General features: G+C 39.5%; 1 protein-coding gene and 1 non-coding gene across 3 annotated transcripts in view; one reads left to right on the top strand and one right to left on the bottom strand.

Moving 5' to 3' along the window:
• Positions 1–4016, bottom strand: part of LOC103139516 (vitamin D3 receptor B) — a 30292-nt gene extending 26276 nt beyond the window's left edge. Inside the window, exons 1-2 of one of the 2 annotated variants that reach the window (XM_007554178.2) lie at positions 3913–4016; positions 3129–3201 (exon numbers count right to left, since the gene is read on the bottom strand). The gene's annotated coding sequence lies outside the window, so the exon portion shown is untranslated. The other variant, XM_007554177.2, reaches the window with a different exon arrangement.
• Positions 4017–12506: 8490 nt separating this feature from the next.
• On the top strand, positions 12507–12578 carry trnaq-uug (transfer RNA glutamine (anticodon UUG)). Its single transcript has one exon. It is a non-coding gene; the product is annotated as a tRNA-Gln (tRNA).
• The last annotated feature ends 646 nt before the right edge of the window (positions 12579–13224 follow it).

The following is a 13224-nucleotide window of genomic DNA, read 5'->3' on the forward strand; positions in this document are numbered from 1 at the left end:
GGAGAGGGGAGGCAGTAACGGCAGGCTGCCCCCTTTGTGCTGGGCCCCTTGCTGGACTCTGGAGAGGGGAAAGAGACAAGGCAGGGAGAGGCCCGCTCAAACACACACACCAAAAAGTCCCTTTTATGTCAATGCCGAATATGACAAAGAACGCACATTTTATAACACGCCGAGTTCAGCACACAGACCCCGACAGACAGACGTGGACATGTGGCAGGTGGGTGCAAAAGCACTTAGTCCAAAAGTTATGTAACCCTCCATAAAACACCAACTCTTATTCAGAACATACTATTCATAAAAAACAAACTATATATAATTATACATTTAGGACACAAATTATTTACACCCCTGCAAGAGTTAGATTTGAAATTACTTTGTTTTTGATCCAACACTTTTGTTTCTGTTAGGTAATAAGAAAGGCATTTATAAAAAGAAAAAAAGGAGTACGTTTTATCCATTTTTAATTACTTTTTATTATGATCTCTACTTCTCGTCATCACCCACCCTGTCAGGGGAATAAATTGTTGTGGGTTTATCTGTACTTCACATGTTTGATTACACAAAATTGAAAAGAAATGAAATAATTCCATAACATAAATGAACTGCCCTGTTTGCTCTCTGAGAATATTTTCAGCATAACTTGAACCTCTGTGAAAACGTATGGGGCCTGTTTAATTTATTCTAGCCAGAAGCATTTAACCACAGAAAGTAATTGAAAACACAAAGACATTAGGAAGAACTTAACACGTCGTTAGTTTCAAAGGAACTGAACAAATGTGGAAAACTACACACATGCACGTAAGCAGATTACACAGGGTCTTTACAGTTAAGTAGCGTCATACTCTCTATACGGTCACATGTAGAATGAAGCAACTGACTACAGTAAAAAAAAAAAAAAAAAAACCAGAAGTAGGCAGTTGGAGGAGTGTTTAAGAGTTTCTATAGGTTGTACCATCTCCAGCGGCACACTGATCTATAAACAATCTGCTACAACTTGATTCAAAAGTACAGGGTCCCCCGTTATGTCATCTCAGTAAAGGTTTATCTCAAACTGATAAAAGAAAATGACCTGTACTCCAGCAACCGCTTGGTGCTGAATTCAGTTTTAATGGTCACCCTAGTTTAAACCAACTATTTGTTTAAGTCAAGGCAAGTTTATTTGCATAGCACATTTCAGCAACAAGGCAGTTCAAGTTCACACTTAATTTATGTGACTTAAAAGTCACACTCAGGTCACAATATTTTATAATATGTTCATAACATTCCAAGTTATCCAACAGTGGCTAAATAGTTTGGAGTGGGAAAGCATTCCCTAAATCAGGGGATCAGTTGATGAACTGCCTTCTTTAAATGCAACAAAACAAACTAATCAGCTTGAAATGAGCAAAGGAAAATCCTCCTGCTGCCATTAGTCATATTTAATCCTTTCACATTTACTTTCTAACTGGAGAGCAGCTAAGAGTGGACTGTGGAGTTGTCGGTATCTCAAATAAAAACAACAAAAGGCTTGCAGCAGATATTGATTATTCATCATAATAAACAGTGGCAGGATTCTCCATGACTGATAAAGTGATTGCAAACAGCAAAGTACGTTTGGTCTGTGACTCTGGCTTAAATGTCACTTTCTTCTCAATCAACCCTAGAGAGGCCAGTGAGAAAGGCAAGGAAATCATTTTATACAATATATTGGTACAAAAAGTGACACCAGAAAGAAGGAAAAAATATATATATCTTTACAGAGAGTATATGTAAAATCAAATCAGAAATGTTTGTTTTGATTCGAGCTACAAATAAGCTTCTTATTTGATTAGTAAATCTTTAGTTAAGTCTGGAAATTACAAGACAATAATGGCTTTGTCCTTTATCTTCAGGGAGTGACACTACATAACCCATCTTTTAGGTTTTGGGAAATTTTGCACACACAAAAAAAAAATCCCCATTTTTCCTTTTCTTAAAGTATGTTCCATCTATAGTCTCAGTGCACTTTTGGTGCGTTTAATATCATTTTACAACTGTTTGTTATTTTTGATTTAAAACCTGTATCAAAACTTTTTCAACTATTTATGCTTTTCTCTAAAGCCTTGGTGCTAAAATTGTGGCACAAATATGACTAGAATTTCAGCTTCCTGTGTGGCACTTAGTAGATATAACAGACATTTCAAAGTAAATATGAACAAATGAATCCTCATGCAGAGCTCAAAAAGAACCAACAGCCATGTTGCTCTTTCTTGTTTTCAGATGCAACTCTTTTAGAGCTTTTTCTAATATACCAACTACTCTAGTGTTTCCATGACCTTTCAAACCAGTGTTGCCTTTTTTATAGCTTAATAGTGCGTTTTTGGTTGCTTTTCATTTAGTTCCTTAACCATTTCATGTCTTCACTAATTTTGCCTTCACACACCAGACTTTAGGGCTCAGAATTTAAGTTATGTACCATGGGACAATTTTGAAACAATTAACCAAGTTGTACTTGCTTTAAAATTTGAAAATGAAAGCAGACTTTTACCTCAAAGCTGATTGTTAGAAAATGTGTTCATAAGACCCCAATAAATAAAACCAACCAGCAGGAGGTCATGTAGAATTATTTGGGCTTCTTCAAGTCATAATCTGTCATAAGACAACTGTCCAACACAGGGATCAGAACCAAAACAAATTAAAATAGCAGTAAGTTGTCATATGATGTACAGTAAAATTCAATAACACATTAGAGTTGAGTTGAGCATACCACAAGAATCATTACCATAATATCTGGCTCCCACAACAGGAAATTTAGTAACATATAATGAATTAAGCACAAAAGTACGAAATTGACTCGTTTACAAATACGAAAGGATAGAAATGGCAATGCGTTGGTAGGAAATCGAGGCTTCAATTGGCGAACGTCTTCACCTTATTTAGCTCATTAGAGTTGTTTTTTTTAAGTGCGTCGTCGTTTGTTATCAAATGCCTTCCGCTTCGTTTTATAATCTAATTCTAGTTAGTTTTCTTTGCCGTGATAAGGTATGAAAAATTCAGCATAACTAAGACACGTCGAATACACACACTTAAAACGTTCTCACAGTGTTGCAACCCGCATGTCCATTTTAGTAAGACTTGAAGAAAGCAAAAGGAGAAAGAACATGTCTCACCTGGGGTTTTAGCATGTCCTCGCGCTGTTTCTAAGTCTCGAAGCCTCTCTTCGGTTTTCCCAGGTTGTTAATCCTGTTTGGTAAAAAGCAAAATGGTATGTTGCAAGTCACCGAGTGTGCTTTTACCCTCGGACCTGACCTGCAGTCGCTCTGTTTATGTAACACTGAACTATTTTCAACAGTAACATACACACTCTGAAGTGATCTTACGGCGATCAGGCAACTGCGTAGGTAAACACACTGATTAAAAAAAAAAAAAAAACTCTTGGACACATGTTCCTCGTAAGCTATGGGGGCGAGTAAAGAGAAAAATCACAATCATTCAAACCACGACTTGAGTATTCCTTCAGTGCCTGCGAGTTTCATACCTCAGCTCAACTTTTCCCCATGAAGACCGTGCAGCTTTTTAATCCTCTTTAGTTGTGGTTCGTCGTCTTTGTGCTTTTGCAATGCGTGCCCCCCTTCATATTGTGCCGCTTACGAAAAGGAAAAACCACGTCCACGCTACGTACGGTATACTTCAAGAAATGTAGAAAAGACTTCGGGCAGAATACGTCAAACTAGTACGCCCTTCCAGACGCTGGCACACATACACTCGCAAACACACACGGGGTGGGTTGTAGTAGCTAGCATTAGCGTGGCTAGCTGCCTGCTTTAACCCTCAACGCGGCTGAGACTTCGGCCGGATAATTAGCCGCTCTCTGAGCGCGAGTCGCTAACTCCCAACCGAAAAACACAGCAAACAGGTAGCTACCAGGCAAACACACAGAAAACTTGAGCGCACCTGCAGCAGTCCGACAAGAAATAGGCTAATCCTCCTTCTACTGGACCCAAATAGATAGCCATTACTTTTTGTTATGCACCGCCCCTCCTCCTTTCGCTCTCTACTGGGGAAAAAGGGATTTCCCCCCTCGGCGTCTACGATAGCCAATCATAGCCCGGCTTGATGTGCGTCCTGTTTTTTGGTTGGTGGGGTTTGTTGTCAAGCTCCCATTTGATTGGTCGGATCAGGTGCTCGTAACATAAAGCGCCTCCCCGTCAAACAGGGGTGTGTCTTTACGTCAGAGGTAACGAAGAGGTAAACAACTTTGACCGCGTGAGGTTTAAAGCAACATGGGTACACCGCTGATCTCTGAATCAGTGACAGACCTAAAGCGCGGATTACCGTGCTCACGCTGCCAGCGGCACTGCTGCTTTGTAGGTCGAAATAAACAGCAGTTTCAATCAGTCTGTGTGCGTTCAGATGCAGCAGAGCGGAGTGTCTTTGTTTCCATTTGCATCCGCTTTGGAAATTCAGAAAACCCTATTGCAGTAGCAACTGATATCACGCAGTTGAAACTTTAGGCACCAGAGATGCCGAGGTTCACAAGTTTTATCTAATGCTTTATAAACGTTTTTCTTTCTTTTTTGACAGTTTTAGATGTGTGCAACGAGGCGTGCATATTGTAGAGGTGTGTCTTCTCCGCAGTACGGTGGTAGGCTGGATCCAGGCGATTCAGTCGCATGGCGATGCTGCTATGCATTTGCTTAGCATGAGAAAAGGTTGTATAGCTGTGATTTAAATGATATCAAAAGCGTTTTCTCGCCACCCTATGGGGTTTGGTTACACATCGCTTTTATTCGCATCTCGTATACATGCTATGGCTAAAATGAGGGTGTAAGCTTGTATGTGTGTGTGAGTGGGTGGGTGTGTGTGCGCATAGGCGCTTGATCATGGTGCAAATGAAGCGATCAAGATTCAGTGGGGGTGCCAGTGTTGCACTATTAGGTCTTTGTGTGTGTCGGAAGTACAGCTAAAAACATGGCTTGCAAATTAATTAGTGACTTTTACTGTTTAAAATTAAGTGGTATTAGAGAACTGACAGCCTGGACTCTTTCTTACATATTTGGATACAGTCTATAACATATTTTGGCACATGGTTTAAGCAATATGAATCAAGTGATATAAACAACAGAACAAAGCTAAAGAACATACAACTTCTCCAGTTTTTCAGTCATTGAGAGAGGAATGCTTAAAATGACCAATGGGCACATTAGACAAAGAGCAAAGGATTTGAATTCTGAAAAAAGGGTTCCCCTGTCTGAATCTTAGACATTTAGTTTGAAGTGCTCCTTACTGCTAACATGAGAGTTTAACTATGCTAAGATTTAAACATCTGTCTGAGGCCTTCAGGAAGAGGGTTGTAGAGCATATATGTCTGGAAATTTATAGAGATCTCAAAAGAACCTAAAATCAGTCCACTTTCCCAGTATGCCCTGGTCTGGCCCTCCAAGCAAGTTCACAAATCATTTGCTCTTTGGCTACAAACTGAAAAGAAATACAGCTGAAAGTAAAACTAAAAGTAAAACACCTAAAATGGGTTGCCATTAAAGCTTTTAACAAAGATGGAAAATTAGTAGGAAAACCTAGTTTTATCATGAAGGACCTGTTTGACTTTCCAAATAGTGTCCTTTTCAACCGCAGTCAACCACAGTGTTATCATAGTAGTTATACCATCAGGGGATTTCGCCAGTTTATAAGAGAGGTTTCTACATCTTCACCACTAGTTTCAGTCTTTCTGGTGAAGAGAAAACACAAATACCAGTTTCTTCAATTCATCTGGAGTGTGAGGGAATGCATATTAGTTGGTTTTCTATACAGAGAACTGCTCACCACGGAGCATTCATAATAATTTTAACCCGGTGCTATGCTCTGAGCTCATATCTTAGTGAGCGCACTCAGAGTGAATAATGCAACAAAAATCCCAAATCTGCATTGATCACACCAAGGTCCTAAAGTCTCAGATTGGTTTTAATGGGTCACAATAAAGCAAGTACTATGTAGTTGCATCATAAACCCTTTCAAGCACAGCACAGCTTGTGCTTTTCCTTTTCTTCCTCCTTCTTTTTGTCATCCTCTTTCCTCAACACTGAGTACCATGCCAGGTTTTCTCTGACAGCAAGACAACCTAGAACTTAGACTCCTGCTTGAAAAAAAAACACATCATCCGTCAGTCCTTCAACATCCAGCTGTATGTGTACAATTTGGAGGTGTGTGCACTATTATTTTTGAGAGAGAACTTTATTTCTCATGAAACCCAGAGCATACTGATATATTGTGTCTGAAAATGTTGCAGGTTTTGGTCATTTGGTTTGTGTGTATTTTTTTTCTTTTCAGCTACTTCAGATCTTTTTTATTGCAGGCAGAAAGGGATTTCAGCAGAAGCCAAAAGCATAAAGATTAATTACCTTAAGTGCTGGCTGCTTGGCGTGGGTGTAAATGGGGTGTGGCTTTTGAGCAAGCTTGGCCAAAGCTCCTTCCGATTCATGAATGACCCATCCACAGTGTGACCTGTTCACTCGCCATGAATAAATTACCACTGTATTAATGAGCATGACAAAACTGAAAGTTGAAACATCCCTTAACTGTGTTATTTTTTTTTCTTGGCATAATTCCCAAATCTATGTTGTTGTTTCATGTAAAGAAACAACAACATAGATGCTTTATGAGTATGAAGTTTCTAAGTATACATACTAAATTGAGATTATTTTTTTTTAATTAAAGAAAATCCACTCTATTTCCCTCTGCACACCTACAAATATGCATGCATTTTACAACACAGTATGCATTACCTAAAATGCAGCATTTTGTTTACCTGAACTAGGAGTGGAGGTGGTGTAAAAAGCAAAGCCAGCTTCACCAACTATGGGTCTCTGCAACATTTTCTCCTCCCATTTTACAATATGACAGGGCTTCCATGTGTGTGGCAGTAAGGTCAGTGAAGGGGGCCTGAGAAGGTGAAGGTCAGATGTGCATCTAAAGTGTAAACACCATAAAGACCCCAGATAAGGAGGGGAGGGGGACATGTGAGGGAGGCCAGTCTAAACTGTGCACGCCCAAAAGAGCACAAAAACAAGAGCTGAATAGAATACGGACGCAACGTTGAGACGTACTATATGTCTTTACCGCTTTGTGTTTTGAAAGAAAAATACAATTTTATACAAACAATTTTTTCAATGCTGCATACTCTTATACAAATTACAAATTTAGCACCTGAGGGAGTTTGGATGCAATAAAACACGAGTTGCAGTCAATTAACTGACAATAAACTGCATTAAAACTCACAGACAAGCTACCTTAACTCATGAAATGTGCAGCATCTCTCTATTTGTCTTTGCACAGAGAGCTTTAAGAGCCACAGCGCAAATCAGCTCTTCTGTTTTTTTGCTCTCCAAATCCCTTTCTAGCAGAGTTTTTCCTCCAAAATGGCAAGAATTTTTACAACTAACATTCCCTCACTATTCTAGTCTATTCCACATTAGACAGTTATGCGTTTTGTACCCGCTGGTTTGGACAAAGAGCACAGACTACTCAACAATTAGCCTCACACCATAAACCCCAAGGACACATGTGCAAAGTTCACTGTCAGCTACAGACTTGTTTACGCCAGCTTTACATTCTATCTGCGCCTCAGACGTAGCATGTTCTGAGGCTGCCAGCACCTTCAACATGTCTCAAAATGCTTTTTTTTTTTAACTGTTCATTCATGTGCAAAAAGCTCATAGTGAACTGTGTGAGTGTAATGCTCATGTTTGTGGGGAGTCGATTCTTGTCCTGTGGCTTGGCCTTTGTCCAAGTCTGGCACCAACTCTGGATCAAGCCGTTCTCCTAAAAGGGGGAGTGGATGGGAAGGGGGGCGGGGGGGATTATTTTGGCTCCACAGCACGCATGTCAGACATGCATCCTGGCCCAGCCATTTTGTGTCCTCAGATGCTCCAGTCTTTCACAGTGTGCTGGCCTGCTCTTTGGAAACCAAGAGAGTGGAAATCATAAATCAGAAACGACTGACCCACTAAAAGTATGGGAGTCAGTATTTGTGGCAATGGCGCAAAGACATAAATAACTGACAGAGTAACGAAGCTCCCAGTGAAAACACAATCTACTGACAGGCGGATTTAACTGCATGTTTTTACTGTGGTGTAAAACAACAGTACATGATGCACAAACATCAACTAAAATATGTCGGTTTTCATGTTAAAACTACCCATTAGAAGATTTGTATTTAAAGTACCATACTTATACAATACAAACTAAAGAATTTCAGATATAAACGAACGAGCAAAACAAATAAGACGTTACCGTAAGAAAAATCGCCTTGCTAAAATATTCACTCCTCTCCACATTTTCTCAAATTACAACCACAAACTCCAGTGATGCAAAGTGATGCATAATTTTAAAGTGAATGGAAAATGTGCAGGACGTAAACTAGATTTCCCAGAGAAGATTAGTGAACAAATAACAACACAAACAGAGAAAACTAAATAGAAGCTAAAAGCCATATAAGGTTACAAAAGCAATATCCCAAGTTTTCAACATATTACTGAACTATCCAAGCATTTGAAAAATGAGGAGAGTGCCACAAGTACAAGACCAGGAGGACATACCATATAAGCGTTATTCTTTTTAAAGGAGCAGAAAATAGGTCCATAGCAACTCTGGAGGAGCTGCAAATAATCACAGTTCAGGAGGTAAAATCTAGTCATGTGCACCTTAAATCCAGCCTTAATGGAAAAGTGGCAAGAAGCCACTTTCTAACTAAGCTCTCCTTTGTGTTAGTCTGCCACATGAAACTCCAAAGTTTCAATTATTGTTTGTGATTTGTAATGTTTTCAAAATCTGAACAAGGACAAGGGCTCTTTTGTTCTGGATAATGCTGTGAAAAAAGTGTTTTTCCAGCTAAGCAGGAAAGTAATAAAACCTGAGATGGACAGGCAGCTTTGTGGTGGTCTGAAGACAATTAGCCACCTCAGTTAGTACAGCTGCATGTCACATGTATCTGCTTTAGAAAAAAAAAAAAAAAACGATTTCAAGTCTTTCTTCAGGATTCAGTGCTTCAAAGAGCATCCGATTCTGAACGCACCCAAAGGCATCTTTGTTGAGACTTGGAGGGAATGTGATGATTGGCTGGGAAACCTCTTAATGGACTTTTTGCCTTTTCTGTCTGGTGACGTAACATGAATGTATGGTATGCCTATGAAACTCAGGATATCCTGCGTGAGGGACTGCCACCCTGTTCTACTTATATCTGTCATCATGAGATGCCTCAGGCCACTGGCCAAGACCCACACAGACTCACTTCCCCTGAGTGATCTGCACTTTGTATTGAGTGTTAAATCGCTATCATCTTAGCTCAGTGAGGCATCTCTCTCTCTATGCCTCTTTCTATCTGTCTTTGGCAAAAGGAGCAACTACTGTCCAGCTGAGAATGTTGTAGGCCAACAACCAAGCATTGACAAATCCCCTTCACCATCAGGGACCATCTTAGCACCACTATCTGCAGCTCAGCGCTTGACTTGTTGACAAGCAGGTCGCTGCTGGTGAAGATGAGCACTTTCCGCTCTCTCGTTATCCAACATTTCACTTCAAACTAAAGCATGTGTTGGTTCTTACTGATCTCACCTCAGTCCGCTGTGCAGCACAAAGCCAGTTTGATTAGTCTGAAAATGCCTCTGCAGCAATCGGGATACTAGGAAGACAGGAAATCAGAGCATGCAGTGCATTGCAACAGTGCCCAATAACCCTTTGAACTTGTCTACATCTTGTCCTGTTACACCTAAACTACCACATACTTTTCATGTAACCCATTAATAAAAAAGTAGAGTGGAATTGTAAAGGAGACGAGGACACATGGTTCTCAATATATCTATATGGATAAAATCTGAAAAGTGTGCGATGCATGTGCATTCAGATGTCTTTACTCAGAGCCTCAGAGCCTGTTAGAGAATGTTACCAAATGAATGACCTGCTGGAGATAAAATTTTCTTAAGCATTTTCACAAATGCATGTAAAAAAAACAACAAAGAAAAACAGTTTCAAGCCTGCGCAAAACATCTCTGATGACAGGATGAAGCAAAAGAGGATGACAGTGGGATACAGGAAATAACAAGGTCGAAAAGGAAACACACTGATCGATCTGATGGAAGTGGAGAGAGTCAGCAGTTTTAAGTCCCCTCAGATCAATATTACTCGGTGATGTAAACACGGAGGCTCACTGTGGCTATAAACATGCCCACAATCCGCCACATGTGTGGAACCTCGGGCTGCAGCAGCTGCGTCACAACGTGTGATGCGGAAGATGCAGAACCCTGCTTGGCGAATCCATACAGCAGGCGATGTAAACAGCATGGGTCCTCAAAGGGAGTAAACAGCTAACGCGTGGGGGACATTTTTCCAAGAGAGACACTCACGCGGCTCTCAACACATCCCAGCCACAAGCTTGGCAGTCCGTAGTGCTTTGGAAAACATTACAGGGTAGAATTTCCAGAAGTTTCAGGACGGTAGCGGTAGCTCCCACTCCTGCATTTTCCTGCCTACACAAATATTGTAGTACTGTAGTTGTTTTTTTGTGTGTCACAGCCTTAAGCACTAAGAGGTCAGGAGGTTTGCGCCAATGGATTTCTTTTTCTTGCCTTCAAAACCACTAAAAATCTATCCAGGCACTTGTGACAAAAGCCTTAAAGATTGTTCAAGTTCCTCTCATACTTTAGCATTAAAGGGATTCTTTTGGGCTAAACCTGGAAGACCAAAGGTTAGTTGCCTTAATTTTCTCATAACGTCACTAAGACAAATTTAGTTATTAGACCTTGGGGGGAGGAGGGAGTATATGAATAGTTACCATATATATAATTATCTAGATTATTAATGCGATGAGAAAGTCGCAGACAGAGAAATCCCTCCAGAGGACTTTTCTGTTTCTGCAAAATGGAAACGTTACTGCTTACAACACATTCTACTGTAGTGTTTACAGCTCCCTCTAGTGGATGTATGCATGGAAGATATAAACACACAACTGCTGCTCCCTGCGAAAAAAAACTGCATCATAAAATTTTATGACTTTTTAAACTCATGACTACCTATCAGTAAAAAAAAAAAAAAATTCTAGCAAGTACAAATAATTTGTTGTTTCCAAGCAACTGAAGATTAAGAAGCATAACATCAATACATGTTTGGCACAAACAGGGAAGTTTGTTCTTTTACCTGTGGTGCCAAAACAAGAACAAAGTTGCTTCTGGCAAGGACGTTTTGTACTTCACATCAACTCTAGTACAGAACTTTTGGAAGTCCTCGTACGTTCTGTCTTCTCCATTACTCGTACATTATAGTTGTCTGACACCACAAAAGAAAAGGTTCAGCCCAGACACAGTCTCAACAACAAGCTGCAACAATGGTGTGTGACGTCAATTTGTATTTTCACCTGGGAGTGAGAGGTGAATGAATTTCTATGTTCTTGTGGAGAATGTAGAGGCCTTTACGAAGTATCACCCAAGTTCAGACACGGTCTGCAACAGTCTATTTGCAATCATAGCGTTTCATATTTGTAAAAATGAAATGCATGAAACTGTTGGGCCTAGACACATCTAAAGAACTGAGAACTGTGGATGTTGTGCATTGCTCTAAAACAGTCTGGACTTTTGACAAGATGAATGTGCGGGAATTTTAAACAGCATGATAGTATGATTCATTATCACAAAATAGGGGGATCAGACTTTCAGAAAAATCTAGTTGGTCTAAAAGTGACAGCAATAAAACAATACACTTAGTATCTGTCAATAATGGCTTTCTTTTTGACACTGTTGTTGACACACTAGTGCATATCTAATATTTGTCCCGTTGAAATATGCTCCTCTACCAGGCTGGCCATGGGCTGATGATCTGTAAAATGCCTCAAGTTTGGGATAGAGTTTTTATTATCGAGACTTTCCTTTAAAAAAAAAATATAAAAAACCCCTAAAAAAACAAACAAACAAAAAAACACGAAAAACTGTTGAAAACAGTTTGTCCTTCTCCTTCCACTTCGCAATTATCACATAAAACACATTGAAGTTTTTGGTTTTAACGTGATACAATTTGAAGGCGTTCAAAGACTGAATACGAGCACCACTGATACGTCACATAAGTCATACTTTTATTTTGAAAGCCTCGCTTTTATTCTGGTAAATTGAACAGAAACCAGTACAGATAATGAAAATCAAAGGTAACTGAAGGACTTTGCTGATAATTATTTAACGCGTCTCTTTAGTATAGCCTTGGTATTGCATTATTATGTATACAGTAATCAATACAAAGACCTAAACCTCTGTTTGAATGCGTGCTGCAGACATTTGGACGTCACACACCGCCGGCGGAAGCCGTTTTCACATGATAGCAATTTTTAAGCGAGGCGCTCGCCAAGCTAGCATAAGTTAGCTAACAGATAATTTAAAAAAAACAAAAAAAAAAGAGCTTCCAAAGCGTCAATAAATGCAATGTTCGGTTATCTGCGGAAAGACGTGTAACAAAAACCTCATCGTCACCTCTAGAGGTTTATGTCACAATATGCAGTGGGACTGCACGCAGTTGGTCCCATGGTGTAATGGTTAGCACTCTGGACTTTGAATCCAGCGATCCGAGTTCAAATCTCGGTGGGACCTCGTCTTTTTATCCCCATTCGGAAAGAGAGTGTCCGACCTACAAAGGTGGGTAAAGCAACCCAGTATTGTACTCATTTAATTAGACCACTACTTCAACTTATTGTTTACTGAATAAAGCTAAAAAGTAGCCTTCGGAGTAAGCACACGAGAATATAAAAAGTCAGGTAAAAAGGCAAGTCAAGTACTGAATAATTGATTTAATATTTAGAAATGATGTCATCAGACAAAAATATAATGCGATGCGGAAATTCTGGTATTTTAAAGAATATAATGGAAAAGAAATGACAAATAACAGCTATTCTCATTCAATGCAAATAAATAGCATTGAGGTTGAAGAAACACTTTTTCAAAAAGGTTTATATTTCTTCAACATAAAATTTGTGAAACCAATACTTACTGTATGTAGGTCTAATGTGAAAACAGGGAAAAAGTACAAATTATCCTGAAATTTTACTCAAGTAAGAGCAGTGATAGATCATAATAATATTCCTCTGGTGAAAACAAAAAGCATGTGAAGTAAAACGATTCCGAAGAGTATTTTCCCCCCAAAAGTTACTCAAGTAAATGTAACTGGGTGAATGCAACCAGCCAACCATTAATGTGAAAGGTTGGACTGTGAAAAATTTCCCATTACGGAGTATAGAAG

This window comes from Poecilia formosa, unplaced genomic scaffold, assembly GCF_000485575.1.
Source record: "Poecilia formosa unplaced genomic scaffold, Poecilia_formosa-5.1.2 Scaffold62, whole genome shotgun sequence".
In the NCBI taxonomy this organism is placed as follows: Eukaryota; Metazoa; Chordata; class Actinopteri; order Cyprinodontiformes; family Poeciliidae; genus Poecilia; species Poecilia formosa.